The following is a 22,735-nucleotide window of genomic DNA, read 5'->3' on the forward strand; positions in this document are numbered from 1 at the left end:
AGCTTGTCATCCATCTGAAGGCTCTGCATGGCTAATCATATCGGAATTTTCTCTTTAGTGGGTCTTGGACATTTGCTGTTTTGTCTCACAAAATCCTCTCCTTTTTTTTCTTGTCTCCCGGTGTCCTTGAGTTTTTATGGAAAACCAGAGCCAGCGTCAGTTCCTCAGCCTTTCTTCTCTAAACACCAGGTCCCACCATTGATGAACACAGGTTCGTGCACAGTTGCGTGGGCATGAGGAAGGAGCGTTCAGAGGCTGGAGTGGAGTTCCTCACAAAGCACAGGAGGTGAGACCCACTTTTCCTGGCTCCTCAGGACGTGGCTCCTCAGACACAGGAGGACGATGTGATTACAGGTCCCTTAGGCATGGGGAGTGTTTGAATCTGCCGAACCCCGCCCTTCTTACACCTGCACCTCTAAATGTGCAGTTTCAGATGTCTGTGGATACTCCCTGTGAAGTGCCTGGTTGGTAGGAAGGGGCAGGGTGTGTGATTCTGTGTCCAGAGGTGAAATGCCCCAAGGCCAGTTGCAATTGTTTAGATTTTGGTGTTCGAGTCTAATGTTAGCTATGATCCCTCGTTTCCCTTTTCAATTGGAAGAGACTCTTCATTTGAAATAGGGAAAGGAAAGGGAGTGTGACTCCCATAGAAGTGACAGGAGCCACCCACACTTGAGCATGCCGAGGAGAGCACGGACGCTGCCGTAGAACCTTGAAGGGGAAGCATTTCTGTGAAGGTGTTCTTAGAAATAGGAGCCACAATGACAAGCACCACCACCACCAATAGCCCCAGCAATGAGGCCAGTCACCTCGGGGACTCAGGCAAACGGAGGACACGGCCACAGAAGCATGCCAGTGGGGAACTCAGGCAAATGGAGGACACGGCCACAGAAGCACACCAGTCCCCGCAGAGGATGAGAGGATCTCAGTGCTCTCACGTAGGGGATAACTCAGTGTAATTATTCCACCTAGTCTACGAACATGGAATTTCATCTAGTGGCTAGAGATATCCAAAGAATTGCCACAGAAAGCCTTTCGCAGAATTACTAAGTGATTCATGGGCCCTATTCAGAAATGTTCAGAAACAGAAGGTGTACGTGGGATTTATAAAGGTGTTAATTCATTAATCTCGTCTCTATCACAAAAAAAGTAGGCGACTGCTGGGGCCAAAGTTTCCTTAAATAAAGTCAATGAAACTGCTGCGGCCCCAAATTTAGAGACGTTCTTTGAATAAGCAAAATGGATTCAGGGAATCTACACATCAAACTAACTCTCAAAAAAAAAAGTATTGGGCCAGGCGCGGTGGCTCACGCCTGTAACCCCAGCACTTTGGGAGGCCGAGGCGGGTGGATCATGAGGTCAACAGATCGAGACCATCCTGGTCAACATGGTGAAACCCCATCTCTACTAAAAATACAAAAAATTAGTTGGGCATGGTGGTGCGTGCCTGTGATCCCAGCTACTCCGGAGGCTGAGGCAGGAGAATTGCCTGAACCCAGGAGGCAGAGGTTGTGGTGAGCCGAGATCGCGCCATTGCACTCCAGCCTGGGTAACAAGAGCGAAACTCCATTTAAAAAAAAAAAAAAAAAAAGTATTTTATGGCAGACCATTGTATAAGCTTCAGAATTTGGATAAAGAATAAATAAGGAAAAATTTTTTTCTTCTCAAAATATACATACATAGCTATACTTAAATATAACTGTGCCCTTCTCCTCACTGGTACATAACACATATAAAAAAGACAAAATGGAATTATGGCTGGTATTGGGGCTGTTTAGATGATTTCTGTGTAATCTGGAAGATGTGTACGATGTAGCATGTACAGGGCACAAGTGGACCATTGCCTCATATGTCTCCCACCGTTACATTAAAAGTGCAAAACGCTACAACACAAAACAATCTGGTTTGGCTTTTAAAATAGAATGAGGAATTTAAGCAAGCAGACAAAAAATTTTTTTAAATATAAGATTAGAAAATCTTTCGGCTGGGCACGGTGGCTCACGCCTGTAATCCCAGCACTTTGGGAGGCAGAGGTGGGTGGATCATGAAGTCAAGAGATCAAGACCATCCTGGTCAACATGGTGAAACCTCATCTCTACTAAAAATACAACAAATTAGCTAGGCATGGTGGCGTGTGCCTGTAATCCCAGCTACTCAAGAGGCTGAGTCAGGAGAATTGCCTGAACCCAGGAGGCGGAGGTTGCGGTGAGCCGAGATCACGCCATTGCACTCCAGCCTGGGTAAGAAGAGTGAAACTCTGTCTCAAAAAAAAAAAAAAAAGAAAGAAAAAGAAAATATTTCTAAAATTATTTTTTTAGACACAATATCCTGCAGAGTGTTTTAGTTTGAAGCAGAAGAGACCCAGTGGTTCAATGAGAAATGGATTTGATGAAAACACTGGCTCTGTCAGTCTTCCGAGCTGGCTTGCCAGCTCAGTGTTGAAAAAGTTGATGAAAAAAGGTTCCTAAAATCAAATTGTCCTCCTTCTAGAATGCCTCCAAGTCGGATTTTCATAAAATTAATTCAGGAAGCCAAATCTGTATTTATCCTATGTTATTATGTGAGAGAATTTTCCATAACCTCGAAGGGAGAACACAGGTTTTGGTGAGTTTGCAAGTGAAAATCCTATTATAATTTATTTCCAAGAAAAAAAGATGAATGATCCAGCACTGACACTTGCAGGTTTGCCTGTGAAATGCATTCTACCAACACAGAAGCGGGCACTCAGCTGGGACCAGGGGTCTCGGGGCCCACACTCTGAGTTCACACACACGTGCGGTGCAGATGTGTTCAGGGACAGTGTCCTGGACATCTCTCACCTGGATTTGCTCATTCAACAAGTAAATAGGACCTATATGTCCAAAGTTCTAGTACACAGAAACATGACATTTCCAATCATCTGAGAAAGGTAGTTTGCTTTTAGTAGAAAAAGGAAAAAATGAAAAACTTTTTTTTCTCTATATTTAAAAAGAGCATAAGCTGGGCACGGTGGCTCACACCTATAATCCTAACACTTTGGGAAGCTGAGGAAGGCAGATTGCCTGAGCTCAGGAGTTAGAGATCAGCTTGGGCAACATGCTGAAACCCAGTCTCTACTAAAATATGAAAATTATCTGGGCTTGGTGGCAGGCACCTGTAATCCCAGCTACTCAGGAGGCTGAGGCATGAGAATTGCTTGAATCTGAGAGGTGGAGGTTGCAGTGAGCCAAGATCGTGCCACTGCACTCCAGCCTGAGTGACAAAGCGCGACTTCTCTCAAAATAAATAAATAAATAGAGCATAGCTGTTCAACACCAACAAAAGTGACAAGAGGAAAAATTAAATAATCATCCACACCGTGCACGTAAACTCACGCCGATTGAAGTGGCAACATTTGGTTTGAATGTTTGAATATTTTGTCAGCTTTTCTCATATCAGAATTATCTGGGATGTTTCCGAAAAATGTGGATTTCTGAGTCCCACCCAGTAGTAGATAACCATATTAAATACTCCTTCATCCAGGGGTGGGTCTACCTCAGAAATCTTCATTATAACAAACCCTTCAACTAACTGCTTTGCCTATGAAACTTTAGAACCACCATGTTCAGACAAGGCCTTCACTTCATATTAACTAAGGAAATGAAAAAAAATTCACACCTAAATTTCCCTAGTGCATGAATTTCTTCTATGCCGTCAATGAGCCATTCCAAGCTCTGAAAGTTGAGTTAATTATTTCAATATATAAAAAAAAAAAATTAGGCCAGGCACAGTGGCTCACGTCTGTAATCCCAGCACTTTGGGAGGCTGAGCTGGGCTGATCACCTGAGACCAGGAGTTTGAGACCAGCCTGGCCAACATGGAAAAACCCCATCTGTACTAAAAATAAAATAAAATAAAAATTAGCCAGTGGGCACCTGTAATCCCAGGCTATTAAGGAGACAGAGATAGGAGAATCCATGAACCCAAGAGACCGAGGTTGCAGTGAGTCCAGATTGCACCACTGCACTCCAGCCTGGACAAGAGTGAGAATCTGTCTCAAAACAAAAAAATGCACAAAAGATTTTTATGAAATTGTCTTTAAGACCTCAGAGCTGTGTTATGACCACTTGAAATCTGGCTGCTGCTACTGAGGAACTGAGTTTTTAACATACACGTAAATAACACGGGGGGCTGGTGGCAGCCAGATTGGGTGGCGCAGACATTGATCATTTCCGTCACCACAGAAAGTCCCATCGAGAGCCCTGCCTTAGAGAACACACCTGTGGCACCCAGTGCTGCCCAGCTGACTGGAGAGCGCCTGGATGTGTGTGAAGCCCTTCACCTTCTTTGCAGGAAACCTGCTAGAGTAAAACGAAGGATTACTCACTCGCATTGTATTTCATTTACACGTGGGACAAGCTATTACTGCATTGTGTTTATGGACAAAACAGACATTGCCATCGGAAGGTTTGTAGGTGAAATGGAAATATGCATTTTCCATTGTGTTTTTCAGTACTAGAAGTGTCGCGTGTTTTCTTTCCAACCGCTTTTGCTTCTCTGTTGATATTCCTACAGGTCCCACAATATTTTCACTTGAATCTTTCAGCCTATTTATAATGGTTGTGTTACAGCCCATCGTTTTTGCCGTTTCGAGTCAGTTTCTTTTGACTGAGTGTTCTCCTCACATTTCCTTGCTCCTCTGTACACCTGGCAAGTTTTTATTCCATGCTGGACATAGTGGGTGACACGTTGTTGAATATCTGGGTTTTGTTGTCCTCACTCGAAGAGTATTGAATTCAATTGCAGGAGGCAGTGACTTTACCTGCACATGGACCTGACCCTCTTAAGGCTCACTTTTAAGCTCGGTTAGTGGATGCCTAGAGTAGTCTTGACTCTAAGGCTAAGTAACCTTATTCCTAAAGCATGTCTGCTCCAGGATATCAACTGAGTGAGGTCTCTCCACACTGGTGGGTCGGTCCTCATTGCCTTCCAGTCAAGGGTCAGTTCTGGAGTTGCTACTCAGCTCATCTCCCTGGTCGTCGGTCTTTGCCTGCTGTTTTGGAGTCTTGCCTTCACAGATAGAGCTAAGTATTCAAAGATGGCAGCAGGCCTCCCTGTGGATTTCTGAAGCATCTTCTCTGGGCCTCCAGCTCCACGGCGTCGCCTATGCTTCTCGACTAGGCAGGACGGCCTTGTCCCACCTGGGCTCCGCTGGGCCCTGCCTTGGGAAGTCTCAGGGCAGGACGCTGGGCAATCCTGGGGTAAATCCTCATTTACCACCCTTCGTTTAGGGAGCACAGGCCTGCACTCTCACTGTCCAGCGTCTGAAAACACTCATTTCACACATTTTGTCCTTCTTCATGGATTTTTAATAGCAGAAGGTCAAGCTTGATACTAATTTCATCATGACCAGAAGTAGAAACGCACATGGAAATTAGCTGTCATAGCTAAAAGAACAGTGAGAAATTTTTAAACATTTGAACAGTAGACCTCCCACTAAAAGAAATTTGCCTAAGAGGACGTAGTCCAGATAATTCAAATATACATAAGTAGAGACAGTTTTCAGAATTTAACAGACCAGTAACTTGTTACATAATTTCACCAAATTGTGGACACATATCACTATCCATATGAAATGAAATCAGAAGATGGACCTCGTCCTGGCATGAATATGGCCGATGGGACTAGAAAGCAAGAGCTGTGCGTTCTTCTGGACCCAGGGCACCTGCTTTACAACTTAGACTAGCACTTAGCTCCCTAACTGCATGCCGGGGTATGCTGGGACCTCACAGCAAGCTCACAGGGGTGCCAACAACATTGATATTTTCAGCACTCAAGGGAAACACAGTGATAACTGTCGTCTGTGGATACCATACAAACTAGTAGCCCGACGTGGTTCACGGTTCCATGTTAGACAGGGCCACATCCTTCATGGCAGCCTTGTCTCTGTGAATCTGGGTTCTGACAGTGCTGCAATAAAAGAGCAAGCACCCCACAAAAATCAAAGTGGCACGTGGAATGAACGTGGCAGCAGCAAACTCTGCTTCCAGTGGCAGGAACACATATGCCATTAGTAAGAAATCATGACTATCGAAGAATGTAATTAAAACCTCACCCTTTCTCTCTTTTTGGAATTCGTTGGTGGAAAAAAGAAGGTTATTTCCCCTGAAGAGTTTCCCATGGCCTAGGCTGCTGATTGCATTCGTGGTGTCATTTATCGTTTTCTCTTCTGTGAGTTTTCTGGAAACTGACAGTTGGACTCAGAGTCCTGATGCTGTTCAGGTTTGATTTGGGGAAAAAGGGAAGCAGCGTGACTTCCGGGAGTTGGCGCCATCGAGGGTTAATGCATGAATCCATTCGTTAATCAGGAGATGCGAAATACTTTTTAGAATTCTATCATTACTATAATGTAGTAGCTATAATGCTTCTACAAAGGAAAAAATACGTCTTCTTGACTATTAGGTGACCCAGTGGTAGAGTTAGTACAGAAAGCCAGTATGCACGTGCTACAGTCTTTCCCTTTATTTACCAGTTTTCAAAATAGCAAGTTTGTTCCTTATATGCACTTTATTTAGTGCATTTAGAAACATTATCCTGAGAAGGGGTTCCAGGGCTTCACCAGAGTGTCAAAGGGGCTGATATCACAAAACAGTTTGGAACTCCCATTTTAGACTATTCCGGGAGTCACAGACATCTTGGGCTTACAGTCAATATGACATCTTCGGCTTACAGAAAGGATGTTAATTTTAAGCCATGACCTGATTTAATATTAAGTAAATCAAATTTGCCTTTGGACTTTTACCATTGTCAACCTTCCCAGAGCCCACTGCTGTTCAACCTCTTCTCTTCTAAGACCCACTGGAATCAGAAGCAATTCCAAGTGATCGCCACTTCCTTTGTCTCCACAGCACTGAGTCTTTGCACCTTGCTGGCGGGTGAAGCTCCACCTGAGTTCTGCTGTGATCTACGCAGACCCTTCGGTGGTAGCTGCGGTGCAGGGGCACTAATCTGAAGTCAGATGATCTCATTCAGATGCTGGCTATGCTACCTCCTATTTTTGTAAACATAAAGCAAATTGCTTCACCTCTTTGAGCTGGTTTCTTCAAATGAAAAATGGCAAAAGTGATACATAACTCGAAGGACTGTTTCCATAACTAAAAAAGGAAACATTCTTGAAAGATTGAGACATTAGAAGTTCTCAGCAAATGTTTGTTAAATCTGACTCTCCGTTCCAAAATGCAGGGGATTTGTTCATTCGATCTTTGATACTGGCCATAGTAGTCAAGGAACAAAAAACACGACTGCATGGTGAGATAGTCCCGATTTAGGAATGGGAGCGACAACACATTCCCACCCCTTCCAACGAACTCTCTCCCTCCCTCCTTTCCTCTCTCCTTCCTTCTTCTTCTTTCAGATTCTAAAATGCTCCTGAGAGCAAGCCACGCTCCACTCACAGCAGGGCTGATCGTCCCTGGGCTGAATGAGGCCGCCCCAGTGACGACATTCAGTGCAGCTGGCTTCTCACCACCCTGGCTTGTAATGGCCACATCGGGCTCTAGCCTCTAACCCAGTAGCTTCTGTACCGTGTCAGCCACCCCTACACTATCAGGGTCCATTCCGTTTGGTTAGTCTGAAAATCCGGTGACGTCCTCACGCCCCCTGGGATTCTTTCTGTGCCCCTCCCTGGCCAAAACCCACTTCCAAGCCTGAGAACCGCAGCCTCCTCCAGCATTCACCCACCAGCCCCTTCTCTTCTCTTTCAGATGCCTTCCTGTCATCTTCCGAGAAACTGTGGCTCTCAGGCTGGCCCAAGCCTGTGGCCTGGGTGTCCTCCATCATCAAGGACCCCTCTCAGGACAGGCTGCACCGAGGGTGGAAGGGCGGGCTTCCAGGGACAATTCAGAGTCGTGTCGATGCAGGTTTGGATATTACTGTTCCGCTTATTCGCTGTGTCTCCCTGAACCTGTTAACTTATTTGTCACCAGGTCATGAGAAACACCCACCTCAGCCTTGTTAGAAGAATAAGTAACAGATTTTTTTTTGAGAGGAGTCTCGCTCTGTCACCCAGGCTGGAGTGAATGGCGCGATCTCGGCTCACTGCAACCTCTGCCTCCTGGGTTCCAGCAATTCTCCTGCCTCAGCCTCCTGAGTAGCTGGGACTACAGGCACGTGCCATCGTGCCCAGTTTATTTTTTGTACCTTTAGTAGAGACGGGGTTTCACTATGTTGGCCAGGATGGTCTCAATCTCCTGATCTTGTGACCTGCCCACCTTGGCCTCCCAAAGTGCTGGGATTACAGGCGTGAGCCACTGTGCCAGGCCAGTAACAGATTTAAAGTGGCTCATGCCTGGGATGTGTCAGCAAATGTGAGAGACATAGCAGGGAGCAGCCCCTTTCCTCCTCCCTCCTCTTCGCCTGTCCAGGGAAAGGCTCTCTCTCTGTTTTGGTCTGGAGGGCACTCCTCCTGGTCCCACAGATGCCCTCAATTATGCCCCATACCTCTGTGGTAAAGGCCCAGCTGGAGTCACACTCCTTGGGTGAAACCCAAGGCTGACACTTACTGTGTAGTTTACAATCAGGGAAAAGAGACAGGGCTCCTATGAAGATGAGACGAGATGATGAAGGTGCAAATAGCTGGGCTCCTGGTTCGCTGTGTTCTTAGTAAACAGTTGTCCACTCTCGGGATCCTCAGTGCCTCCCGCCATCGGCCATCTCTCTGCACCCCTATAGCCCCTGAAACACTGGAACTGCCTGCCCCCCTCCTCCTCCCCCTTCCTCCTCTCTCCGCCCTCCCCTACCCCCCTCTCTCCTCCCTCCCCTCTCCCCTCTTTTCTCTCCCCCTCCCCCCCTCTTCCTTCCCCTCCCCCCTTTTCCCTCCTCCCTCCCCCGCTCCCTCCCAGTGGAGCCCAGCTCCATGCAGGGTCCTGTCCCGGAGCCCCTCCTCCCTCAGGCCCTGCCCCTCTGCTCCACCCGGGTCCTCCTGTAAGGGCTCACAGTGACCTTTTACTTCTCCCCACGCAATGAATATCCTGAAACTTTCACCAACTGGCCTTCCTACGGCCTTTTAGATAAGTGATAGTTCATCCTCCTTGAAGTCTCTCCACCCTTGGCATGTGACTCCAACCAGGCTATATGCAGTGTACACAAAACCAGTTAGCATCTGTCGGTGCTTTCTCATTGCCTGTAGGATGATGTCTAAACTCTTTTGCGTGGCCTTCACGGATGCTCATGATGTGACTCCTGGAAAACAAGGGTCCAGTCTTATTTTCTCTGCTCCTTGATGTCGGTGATGATCGCACTCCCCACAATATCAAAAAACCTTGCGATTTCCCAGCCCCAACCTCCTCTGCTGGAACTCCATGCGTTTGTTCATAGCACACTCCCTGCCTCCTCTGCTCTCAACCAGAAAACTGCTACTCATCCTTTAAGAGTCAACCCACTCCCAACCTCCTCAGAGAAGCCAGGCCTCCTGGAGACATGCAGAGAGGGACTTTGGGAGGAAGATTCTGTTAGGTTCTCGCAGCTGTATGTGACCTGCATGGAGCCCTGGCGTCTGTCAGCATGCACAAATCCTGGCACACATGCCGGTGAGGACAGTAGCAAGCTGGGGCACCATACTCACTCTCAGACTGAGGTCAGGATGTTTCCAGGTCGTTCTCTGTCTCTGAGAGCATTTCCCTGACCCTATTCCAGCACCCACACAAGCAGTTCCAGGGCCTGAGAAATAAGCTGAATTCCGAGCGCTGCCATGATCCCATTCAGATAAGTGAGAGAGGAATGTGATCGTCCCACAAATTAAAGACTGGAAAGAGCGTCTGACTTTGGAAGAACAGTTTTTTAAATGGATTTGTATGCATAACACCCATTGCAGCCGGTGACTAATAAAAATGTCATTTCCTGTGATTTTTATAAATTACAGTAAATATGCCAGTAATCACCCACATTAGCTACTGAAATGCAAGCAGCCAGCTGGAATAGAGGCCAGGGGACCCCATTGAGGCCTCAAGAGGGAGACCCACAGGTGCAAATTGACACCTAGGAAAACAGTAGTTAATGCATGCTAGAATTTGGAGAAGGGGAGAAGTGGTAAAATAAATCTATGTCAAGCAGACAAATTTGGACTTCTCCGTGAGGATCTGTCACGTCAAACAGGAAATAGCTATAAATTACTTGTAATAGTAAAAATCTTGTCATTTATAACCTTTAAGGCAATGGGCTCATTTAACACATCAATTCACAGATCATAATCTCTGGGAGCCGGCCTGGGTATTTACTTCACTTTTAATGTGTGGAAGCCGGAGCAAGCCATGCACGAGCTGCGAACGGCCCCACAGTGCCCTGCCGGCTCTTCAAGCCACGGGACAGGCCAGATTGAGAACCGCCTGAGGCTTTCGGGGTGAACACGTCAAGAGAGGAAACCCTTCCTGGTCCTGTAAAAATGAAGACATGCCTGAAAATGTCATGCCTTGGGTAGTCTCATGAATAAATCCAAATAAATCCCACCATTATTGTTTATTTGTTTCACTTATAAGCTGTTTGAAGTCATTGGAGCTGAAAGTGTGTTTCAACACGCCAAGCACATTTAGAGTATCTTGTAATCATCTTGCTAACCAGGGCACAGGCCTGAGTGGATTCTGTGTTTATTTCAGATACCTCAGTGTACACTGCTCAGTTAGGAGACCACAACCTGAGACGTTGTTTTAAAGAGGCGAAAAAGGCTCCACTCAAGTGGCCCAGGAGCATGACCCAGGAAGATGAACACACAGAGCCATCTTCTGCGTTACTGGAAAATCCCATGGAAACTAGGTATTTATGAAAGATGCTTACTGCAGTTTGCATGCACTGAATAGGTATTTGTGGATTAATTCATCCACGGTTGGGGGAGAGGTCCCAAGAGCATGGTAAGAGCAAAGGACAGCCACAGGCCAAGCCGACCACTTCCTTCCATGAGAAAAAGTCCCACAGGCAGCACTGAGCTCGGAGCTCGCACTCCACGTGCTTGGCCTCATGAGCCATAAGGAAGAGCAGAGTTGGTTCCAGAAAGACTTGAACTCACAGTTGTACTTCTCTCCACCTCCCCTTGCTGCTCTCCCTGATGTCTCTACAGCTCCCCACTCTCTCCTGCACCTGGGCTTGATCAGTGCTTAACTCTGGCAGGAGCAAGGAATGCTGTCCGCTGCAACTTGCTGGGACTCAGATGCCACTCACGAGGCATGCGGAAGTGAGCACACAGGGACACGCATGCACACCTGCACAGGCATACACAGGCGCACACGCACACGCCTGCACAGGCATACACAGGCATGCACACACACGCCTGCACAGGCATACAGGGACACGCATGCACACCTGCACAGGCATACACAGGCACACACGCACACGCCTGCACAGGCATATAGGAGCACACACAGGCACACACGCACACGCCTGAACAGGCATACAGGAACACACACAGGAACACATGCACACACCTGCACAGGCATACACAGGCACACACACACACGCCTGCACAGGCATACACAGGCACACATGCACACACCTGCACAGGCATACACAGGCACACACACACATGCCTGCACAGGCACACAGGAACACACACAGGAACACATGCACACATCTGCATAGGCATATAGGAGCACACACAGGCACACACACACACATGCCTGCACTGGCATACAGGAGCACACACAGGAACACACGCGCACACCTGCACAGGCATACACAGGCACACACACACACGCCTGCACAGGCATACACAGGCACACACACACACACCTGCACAGACATACACAGGCACACACACATGCACACCTGCACAGGCATATAGGAACACATGCACACACCTGCACGGGCATATAGGAGCACACACAGGTACACACACACACATTCACACCTGCACAGGCACACGGGGCACACAGAGGCACACACATGCATAACTGCACAGGCACACAGGAACACACACAGGAACACATGCACACACCTGCACAGGCACACAGAAACGCACACAGGCACACACACACATTGACACCTGCACAGGCACATGGGGCACACAGAGGCACACACATGCATAACTGCACAGGCACACAGGAACACACACAGGCACACACATGCATAACTGCACAGGCACACAGGAACACACACAGGAACACATGCACACACCTGCACAGGCACACAGGAACACACACAGGCACACACATGCATAACTGCACAGGCACACAGGAACACACACAGGCACACACATGCATAACTGCACAGGCACACAGGAACACACACAGGAACACATGCACACACCTGCACAGGCACACAGGAACACACACAGGCACACACATGCATAACTGCACAGGCACACAGGAACACACACAGGAACACATGCACACACCTGCACAGGCACACAGGAACACACACAGGCACACACATGCATAACTGCACAGGCACACAGGAACACACACAGGCACACACATGCATAACTGCACAGGCACACAGGAACACACACAGGAACACATGCACACACCTGCACAGGCACACAGGAACACACACAGGAACACATGCACACACCTGCACAGGCACACAGGAACACACACAGGCACACACATGCATAACTGCACAGGCACACAGGAACACACACAGGAACACATGCACACACCTGCACAGGCACACAGGAACACACACAGGCACACACATGCATAACTGCACAGGCACACAGGAACACACACAGGCACACACATGCATAACTGCACAGGCACACAGGAACACACACAGGAACACATGCACACACCTGCACAGGCACACAGGAACACACACAGGCACACACATGCATAACTGCACAGGCACACAGGAACACACACAGGCACACACATGCATAACTGCACAGGCACACAGGAACACACACAGGAACACATGCACACACCTGCACAGGCACACAGGAACACACACAGGCACACACATGCATAACTGCACAGGCACACAGGAACACACACAGGAACACATGCACACACCTGCACAGGCACACAGGAACACACACAGGCACACACATGCATAACTGCACAGGCACACAGGAACACACACAGGAACACATGCACACACCTGCACAGGCACACAGGAACACACACAGGCACACAGAGACATTCACACCTGCACAGGCATACATAGGCACTCACACACATGCCTGCACAGGCATACAGGAACACACATAGGCACACACGCACATACCCCTGCACAGGCATACGGGAACACACACAGGAACACATGCACACCTGCACAGGCATATAGGAGCACACACAGGAACACATGCACACACCTGCACAGGCATATAGGAGCACACACAGGCACACACACACACACACGCCTGCACTGGCATACACAGGCATGCACACACATGCCTGCATAGGCATACAGGAACACACATAGGCACACACACATGCCTGCATAGGCATACAGGAACACACACAGGCACACACAGGAACACATGCACACCTGCACAGGCATATAGGAGCACACACAGGCACACACACACACACACCTGCACAGGCACACAGGGACACACAGAGGCACACACATGCACAACTGCACAGGCACACAGGGACACATACAGGCACACAGGAACACACACATACCCCTGCACAGGCACACAGTAACACACACAGAAACACAGGAACACATACAGACACCTGCACAGGCCCACAAGGACACACAGGAACACATACGCACACCTGCACAGGCACACACAGCCTCAGCAGGGCATGTTTAGAACTCCTGGGTCTGACAGCAGGTACCTTTCCCCACATGCTTTCCATATGCTGCCAAGGCCCACTTCTAGGGCAGTAAAAATTAGTCTCCATGTCTGCCTGTCTGAACACAAGCTAACTTACCAGGAAACATGAAATTTAATTTTAAATTGAAGTTAAAAGTTTCAAATTAGGTGTACTTTAAATTATTCCTAAACTATGAATAATTTAACTTCATTTTAAAATTTAAATTAATTAGGTTTAACTGGTTCCTTTAAAATTGCTGATCTCTCTCTGAACTTAATCTTATTTTCAAAGTTATGGTCAGTTTTCTTAGATTGGTGGAGTCCTTGGTGTGAGGAGGGAGAGGTATTGAAGGTGCATATGGGAGCATTTCCAGGTAAAGAGTTTAGGTACGGTTTAGATCATGTAGAGAAAACCAGTCTTTCAGAGAGAAGCTGATTCTAAGAACCAGATTATTCTCATCAGCCACATCTAGTCTGCAGTACCAAAACCAAACCCAAACCGAAACCAACCAGCCTAAATTGTTCACTTCACTTTGGCAGGCACCAAATGTGCATATGTGTATCAGATAAGGTGAACAATTCGATTTCTTTCTCTAATTTAGATAATTTCTGGGGGGAAAAAAACCCTAGCAATCTACATCTTTTGCTTCAATTGCTAGATTATAACTGATGAGATAATATTTATATTTTTAATTTCTCTCTCTCCTGGGGTAAGGTGGCTGGAATGGATAAAGTTTCAATTCTACATTTGGAAACCGTGTATTTATGGAGTCTGCCCGTTACTCACATGTGATTATTTACAATGTATTAATTTACAACAAAGTTAATTTCTACAGAACAATGGGTAATTTTGAAAGTATTTTGGACAAAATGTTGCAAACTCATTATTCAAGGAACTAAAAAATGCATATTGTATTTCTTTGGTTCTATATAGATGCCAATTTTAGATATTTTCATCATCTCTGGAATCTAAATACACCATTACCATCAGTGGCAACTTAGAATTACAACTGGCAGAGGAGTTTTTTCTTTCATATCATCGTGTAAAATAAAGATGCATCTTATTATAAATGATACCTTAGGTTTGTTGAAATAGAAAGTGTGTGTGTGTCTGTGTGTGTGTCTGTGTGTGTGTGTGTGTGTGTGTGTGTAAGTAGCTGACAGATAATTTCTTGTCCAGATGGTCTCAGGTGTAAAAATAATGTTTTGTGTCAAAGATAGCTGTTCTTCCCTAATATCTTTTGATGTAGGGATTATAAATTATACCCTCAAACTTCTGCATAACTCTTTTTATTCTAAAAACCTCTTGTCCTTATAATGAGTGGTTCATGTGGTTTGCAGTGCGTATTCAACAGAGAATTTCTGTTGTTTTGCCTCCTGGTCCCATTGACTAAAAAAAAAAATCTACAAATGAAAATTCTAGGAGATCAGTTTCCCATTTGGTACCAAAGATGAAAATTAGTCCCCTCAACTCATAAAAAAAAAGTATCATTGAATGGGGTTTAATTAATCTTCTACATGGTTAAGCATGCCCACTTGCAGCAAAATCCAGTGCCACGTTTGTACTTGTTCTTCAGAGACCTTAGAAGGCAATTACTGACATGCAAAAAAGTCTCCACCGCTGGCCCCTCAGCCCTGCCACATGGTATTTCTGGTCGGAGTCTTCCTGTGTCCTTTGTCAGAGCCAGAAGTCCTGGAGAGCATTGAGAGCCAACATGAAGTCAGGTGGAGGTGATGTGGGCATAGTGGAGGGAGAGAAACTGTTTAGATTTTTTAAATTTTTAAAAGATTGGGATTCCAGACAGGAAAAGCAATGATATCGGAGCTACACTGGACCACCTCTCCTTACCACAAGCACGCTGGCTGTGGGACTCACAGAGACATGTGCACACATACAATATCTACCTTCTTTTTTTTCCTCCCTGATAGATATGCCATTTAAGGGTTGAGGTTGATATTGCTTCACTTTCAGCCCTCTGCTCTCTACCTGATCTCTTTCTTTCTGGGACCGTCCTATATGCACGATTTAAAGGGAATTACCTATTACTTCAATTATTTGTTTCTTATCAACTGATGTTAAACTACAAGGATTTGCATTGAAAAGACACAAAGAAAGAGCAAGTCATGGCACATCGCCAAATGAAAGAGTAATGTTCTGGTGAATTTAGCCCAAATAATTTACTGCTGTATAAAAGTGGAAAAGTGGAAGGTGAACCCTTTGACCAATAAATCTTTCCTGCCCATGAAACCCTTATCTGGTCTCCTGCAACGTATTCCACACGAGGAAGCCATCATCTCGGGCTCAGGCTTGTGATTTGTAAACCTTGATCTTCTGCACTCCATGTCCTAAATATGGATAATTAGCATCAGTTTATCACGCCTCTGCATATTTTCTCTTCTCTCGAAACATGCATGCTTCTGTTGGCTGCCATTCTGCTACAGAAGATTATGGAGACAGATTGCAGAGAATGAATGTGCTAAACGAGATTAGGAAGGAATAGAAATAGCGACTTCGCCAATAAATTCCTCGTGAGAGGCTTATCATGCAGTTACACGTTGACTTGCTTCACACTCTCCCAGCCTCTTAATCCAACACCCCCACCAGGAACGAAATTTCACTAATTTCTGAATTACTGCATACCCTCCTGACTTGTTACTGAGAATGGTTGGAAGGAGAAACGCTGCTGAAAACCACATGTCAAACTTTATCATAAAAAGTAAACTTTAACTGTCAAAGCGGGTGGTATGAATTTGGGATGTTTAAAGCATTTTAGCATCGACAAAAGGGTTGGCATAGAGAGAGATTCAACTTTTCTTTTAGATTCACCAATTCTGCCATTGTGTCACCTTTAGGGATTCAGAACTGGCTGAAGGGGGGTTTTCCTTGCTCTTAAACAAGACTATCTGATGTGTTTTAAAACAGGACAAAGCATCCACTGATTTTTCTGACTTCTTATTATTACTGATAACAGTCACGATGCCCCTGGGTAATTCTGGGCAAATCACTTGACCTCGTAAGTGCCACCTCCTCCTGGCTCAGAGGCACCGCTTCACCTCCACAGCCCCTCCTGGCCCCAGCGTGCTGGGGCCTCTCACGCACATTAATGTACAGAAATAGGAGACGTCCTGCCTGTCCCAGGTTTCCAAGAATGCTGTAACAGGACATCTACAGGGGGAGCTCTCTTCTTGCTCTTCTTTGCCTGTTAATGTGATTCTCCTGGGGCTTTATAATAAGTTCGGTATTTAAAGAGGCCCATTAAACCTTTCCATCCACCAGGGGACTATTTATAGCACAGGGCAGCAGTCAGGCATTGTGGTGCCCCTACCAAGGCAAGGTTCTGCAGCGGAAGAAAGAAAACCTGGAGGACTAAACGTGTGTTTACTAGAAGGAATGCAAATCTAGCTCGGATATTAAAACTCGTGCTTCATATTTGTGCTTGCAGAAAAGGAAAAGAGTCCAATTCATGGTGGCAAGAATTCACTAGCAAAAGAAATGCACAGCGACTGTAAAGAGAGTTGTATATGTGGATCATATGTCGTCTTCACTTTCTTTCTCACAAGTAATGCCTGTGCGGGTTCACTGTCGAGAGGGCCCTCTGGACCCTCCGGAGAAAAGATTCTGTATTTCCCTTCCAGAAGAGCTGCTTGCAGGCCTTGAGTTTGAGAGGTAAAGCTGGACAGCATTCGTTGATGAATAGGTAGAGTGTCTCCTCTGCACGCACTGCCAGGCACGGTTCCAGGACCACGGGGTGAAACAGCAGCAGGAAGGAGCCCTGCCCCCTGAGGAGCTGGCTTGCTTTTCTTCTGCGAGCTGGATGCTTTTCTACTGGCTGCCAAGTATCTCCATTTTTGGAGAGAAAGCCAGCCTGGAACCCTGATTTACCTTGATTGGGAAGGAGGGACAGAGGGGCCTGGGGGACAGCCCTGGGAGGCACTGATCTGAAGCGCTAGACCTTTGGTAAGAAATTACAGTAGAAGAACGCCTGTCTTCCAGAACCTGCCACGGAGGCTGCAGTGGGGTTGGGGGGGGGGTGCTTCCAGCTGCAGGCACCTTTACTCCTACACTATCTGCAAGAAAGCACACACACACACACCCTGGGTGTCAAAGAAGTCCTCCCTTCCCTGCACCTCCTCTTTCCCAAGCCCCTCAAATCCAAAGGTGCCTCTTTGGAGGTGCGGGCCCTGCTGAGTGGATGCGGGGTGGGAGTCAGTGGAGGCCCAGTGCCTGTTTGGTGCTTTTGTTTCCTGTTAAGAGCACTGTGGAGGCTTTGCAGTGCTAGTTTTGGGAAATCTTAGGTTTGGCTTCGTCTAACTCCTCTATTGGAGCAAGGCGCGCAGCCAAGACTGCTTAGACCTCCCCAGGCCACGGGCGGGTGCGCGGCAGACCAGGGGTTGGCAGCCCAGCTCAGCACCTGCAGGCGGGTGGGGGGACCGCGCATTTGGCGCGAAGACCCCCGCCCTGGGCAAGGGACAGAAAATGTGAAATCAGATGGGGAGTTATTAATAACTGTCCTCCCCTCCTCTCTGCCGTGTTTCCTGATTCCGAGCACTCTGCTGGAGGGGGGCAGGGGCAGGGGCGCGGGGAGGAGGAGGGGGCCGTTTGCCATTAATCTGGGAACAAGCGGCTAACCTCGGTGACTGGTATTTTCGCTTTTCTTTTCTCACTTTTCTCAGTGTGGGGAAAGCAGTCAAGCCCGCGCGGAGCGATTGTGAGGGGCTCTGCTGGAATTTGGCAGCGCGGAGGCTTGGAGAGCAGCCCCATGCTGGCTCCCATTCAGCCGGCCCGTTTTCCTCAAGCTTTGGAAGTTTCACTCAGCCGTGCACTCAATGGCTTCACAAAGCTGATTACAAGCTTCAGCGCATTCCTGAAGGAGCCAAAAGCGACGCAGGTGCAAACGAGCCGAGGGAGCCCCTTATCCCGGTGACAGAATGGGACAAGCTGGGAAAGGCTTGGACCACACAAATCCAAGGCTCACCAGGCAGCAGAAAGCCTGCCTTGGGAACCGGGGGTCATTATCCGCCCTATTCAAAGGGGCCTGGGGACACTGGGGGCCAGCGAGGCCAGCCTGGGCAGGAGCACCTCCGCCAGCGCGCGCCGACGACGGGGGTGGGGGGGTGGGGACCCCGCTGGGCGCTGCGGCCAGGCCGAGGCTCAGGGCGCTGGGCCGTGCGTTTGCACGGCCTGAGTCCTTGAAACCCGTTTTCGGGCAGGCCGACATCAACCCTAGTGGGGAAACAGGAAAAAGAGCGTGCCAGGAGGCCACGCGGCGCGTGGGCAATGCGCAACTTCTGTCGGGGTCCAGGCCACACGGCCACGTCTCAGCCGGGGTCCCCAGGCCACAGACACTCAGCTCCTGGGTCGCTCTGCGGCCTTTCTCCGAAGCCCACCTTTCCCGATGACCCACTCCCCCGCATGGCAGCGCGGGCCCGCAGAGAGAGACCCCAGGTGGGACAGTGACCGCGCTCGTGGAGTGGGGATGGCGGGTCATGCAGCGATGGCCTAAGAGTGCTCGATGTCGTCGAGGACGCTTTCGCGTCGACTCTGATTCCGCGGCGATGGCGAAGGGCAGTTTCCTCCCGAGTGATTCACGAAGTCTCCTCTCACTCAGGAACCGGAAACTTGGGACTGCGGGCGCCAGAAAGAAACGGGCAGCGCCTCACGGAGCGCGCCGGGGAAGAGGGACTGCGGGAGCGGGACGCGGGGGCGGGAGGGGCGCGGCGGGGAGGGGAGCGCAGTGGAGGGGGAACTGGGGCGCGGGGGAGCGCTGGGGGCGGGGAGCGCTGGGAGGAGCTGCAGCTCCAGTGCCCGGGAAGGCCACCGCGTCCCAGTCGAGAGCCCCGCGCTGCGTCTAGGAGGGCGAAACACGCAGCCCCCGCAGAGGCCGGAGTTCGGAGCACCCTCGTGTGTGCCCCCTCTCTCCGAGCCCTGCCCCGCAGCGCGCCTGCCAAGGCCTCGGCCCTGCCTGCCGTGCTGAGGGCCTGGTTGTGCCCGGGGTCCCCGCGGGCAGGGCGCGGGCCGGCAGGGCGCGCGCGCCGACGTTCTTTTGTCTGATAACTAATTTGAGTTAATGCGATCTTTATGTAAAGCTAACAGCGGATAATTGTCTATTTTCTCGCCAACAGTCTCCATCACAATCACTTATCTGGAAACCTGCGGTTGGATTAATCGTTATATTCCCGAGATGAGCGTCGCTGCAATCCTCAGCGAACGCGGGTGGGGACCTGGAGACGCCTCCCGGGCGCTGGTGGGGCCGGTGCCGGCCAGCTCCGCTCCTGCCCGCGACGCGGTGTGCCCAGGTGTTGGTGCCCGCGGGCGAGGGCCTTGGGGCGCCTTCCCCAGGACTTGCTTGACTCACTTTTTGCTGGAGTAGGCGTGTGGGGGTACAGGAGGCGGAGGGAGGAGGAGGGCGAGAGGAGGGAGGCCTGCGGGGCCGCGGCGCAGCCTGGGTGGAGCGCGGCCTTCGGAGGCCCTGGGCGCATTGCGACAGGGCCCCGGGCTCCAGGCGCAGGAGGAACTCTTAGTGCCGGAGCGCAGAGTGTTTCGCTTGGGGGAACGTTACCCTCAGACCCTCGCCTCCCCCCTGCCCCTTGGTCTCGGTTCTACTGGCTTCGCTCATCGTCCCATCCACCCTTCCCACTTGAGGTCCCACCCCGCCCCAGGAGCCCCTCCTTAAGGATCCAGGTCTCTGAACATCATTGGCAACAGTTACACTCCCCACGAGTGAAATCTCAGAAAGAGTCCCAGTTCTGCCTCTGCTCCAGGGCTAGGAATAAAGATGGTGACGGGTGGTGCGTCAACTCTCTTGGGAAGAGGAACTTGCATTACAAAGACTTGTCTTTCTAAGCTGAAGTCAAAACAGCGGCGTCAAGCGCGCTCCGTTTGGCGGCGGTGGAGGGGCTGTGCGCCCTCGCCGCCCCAGCCGGAGCTGCGGTGGCTGGTGATTGGAGGCGTCCCGTCCGGGCCTCGGGCGCTTCTGTAGCTGGGATTTGCCGGCCAAGGGCCGCTGTCGCTACTTTTCAAAACGGTGTTTCTGGAAAATAAGAAAAAACTGGTGACAGTCTTTGGCTATCACCAGTCTCCCGTTGCCAAAGGGAGAATGAAACTGCCTCCCTTTGGCAATGGAGCTTTAAACTTTCAAGAGTGAAAAAATACAATGAAATGAAGTGCCTTACGATCACTGGATTTTCCAGATAACCCCTAATTACTCCCAAAATGAGGCTTTGTAGATTCTTGTTAAAAACCTCGAATTTCCCCCCTGCAACAGCTGCTGAGATCTTTAAGACCAAACGAGTAAACCCCGCCTGAGAATCAACAGTCCCAAGCTCTGGCCAAGGCTCCCCGCGTCGTTTTTTTCTCCTCGGGGTTGGGGGATGTCCCGCCCCATCGCTCACCTGGCTCTTGTCACCTCGGTCATCTTGAAGTGACCGTGGACAATGCTGCTCCCCGCCGCAGAGCCGCTGGTCACTCAGGCAGAACGGGGTATGCAAATGGCTTGGAGAGGCCGAGGCCCTAACACTGAGCCCATTGTCTCGGGCCTCAGAGCGCCGAGCAGCTGCGCAGACTTTCTGTGCTGGGACCCTCGGCCGCCACGCTCATGTCATCATTGCAAAACATCAGCTTAGGAGAACTATGCCACCTGAATTCATTAGCAGCCTTCTCGGCGAAGGTTTCTTTTCCCGGTGACAAGTTTCAAAGTCCAGACCCCCTCCAACGTTGGTAGGGGTAGGAGAAGAAGAAGGGGCCGGGAAGGGGGTCTTTCAAAGTGGGGCCGCGGGGGAGGGGGAGGGTCCCTAGTCTCCTCCTTCTGGTGGGTCCTGCAGCTTTAAAAGCCTTCCTTGGGGTTCTGAGCTCTCATGTCTCACTCAAACGACCCTGAGATTTGGACATATTCCCCTCTTCTCTCAAGTGTTGCTTTTATGTTGCCAGTTTAAATTCACTGAAAGAGGCCCACAGAGCGAGTCGAGTGAATTTCACAGACATCATCTACTGTTTTAATGATAGAGGCAGTGATCGTTTTGGAATCATATCCTTTAGGGTGAAGTCACGACAATGCATGTCAGAGAAGCTGCGCGCCCTACAGCAAACCAGTTACAACGCCAGGCCGCGCTCCTCAGACTGCAGGATTGCAAGCAGCTCACTGACTTCCAGTGCCCACCGCAAGGCGAGGGGAGGCGCGTCTCCGTGACCCAAGGAACTGCGCGCACGCCCGCTCTCCACGCCAGTCCCCTGCCCGCACCTGCCCAAGTGGCCTGGTCTCTCTAGAACCTGTACGGTGGGGAAGGGTGCTCCTGGTGGCCTGGGAGGGTGCAGGGCGGGCGGGGACGGGCGAACGAGACCCAAGGGCGCTAGAACCCAGGAGCGCAAACCACCGTTAGGGCCTGAGGGACCCAGAGGGGGTGGGGTCAGTTTCTCAGATCTGTGGGACGCCGCAGCTGGGGCCAACTAAGGCACTTTCCCTCCTCCAAAGAACACTCGTTCTCCTCCGGCCCGGATCTCCACTAACGTGTCCTCCCACTTCTTCACAGGACTCCAAGCTGCTTTTCCCTCTCTGCAGCTTCCGAGGCTGGGAGAACTTCCTAGGAGAAGGCAAGAGAAAGCCACCAGCCAGGGTGGAAGAGCGCAGGGGGCGGATTCTCCCCTGCGCGCTCCAAGGCCTCTCCAGCACCCACGAGGTCTTCCGTGAGCGCCCAGGCCCCCGAAATGCCTGCCCTCCTCCTGACAAACCGAGGGGGTAGGATGTGGAGGGATAGCGCAACCAGTTATGTTTTTGTAAACACAAGAACAGAAAAATAAATGGAGGAAATCTATTTATTGGGTGTGTCATTTTTGGTGGGGGGCGGGGTTGAAGGTGGAGTCATCTAGACCCATGAAAAGCTACAGTGCGGCGTGGGAAGTGGGGATTTGGGGCAGGCTCTTAATAAATGCAGATCCCTTTGACCTGGAACACCATCTTGTTTTCTCCCTGGAGAATTGTATGATGCAGCCTGAAGGGTCTAGAAGGTCTCAGATCAGACCCTGCAGAAGCTCCT

At 49.6% G+C, this 22,735-nt stretch overlaps 1 protein-coding gene across 9 annotated transcripts in view; it reads left to right on the forward strand.

The window, feature by feature from the left end:
* SOX1 (SRY-box transcription factor 1) overlaps nt 1-22,513 on the forward strand; it is a 703,575-nt gene extending 681,062 nt beyond the window's left edge. For 3 of the 9 annotated variants that reach the window (XR_013520430.1, XR_013520417.1, XR_013520444.1), the window contains 6 exons: nt 190-286; nt 7,719-7,874; nt 10,605-10,761; nt 17,149-17,372; nt 18,380-21,973; nt 22,232-22,513. The gene's annotated coding sequence lies outside the window, so the exon portion shown is untranslated. Of the gene's footprint in view, nt 1-189; nt 287-7,718; nt 7,875-10,604; nt 10,762-17,148; nt 17,373-18,379; nt 21,979-22,231 lie in introns of all 9 variants that reach the window. The other 6 variants (XR_013520424.1, XM_078332859.1, XM_078332885.1 and 3 more) reach the window with 5 other exon arrangements.
* The last annotated feature ends 222 nt before the right edge of the window (nt 22,514-22,735 follow it).

The sequence above is a fragment of the Callithrix jacchus genome, chromosome 1, assembly GCF_049354715.1.
Source record: "Callithrix jacchus isolate 240 chromosome 1, calJac240_pri, whole genome shotgun sequence".
NCBI classification, from domain to species: Eukaryota; Metazoa; Chordata; class Mammalia; order Primates; family Cebidae; genus Callithrix; species Callithrix jacchus.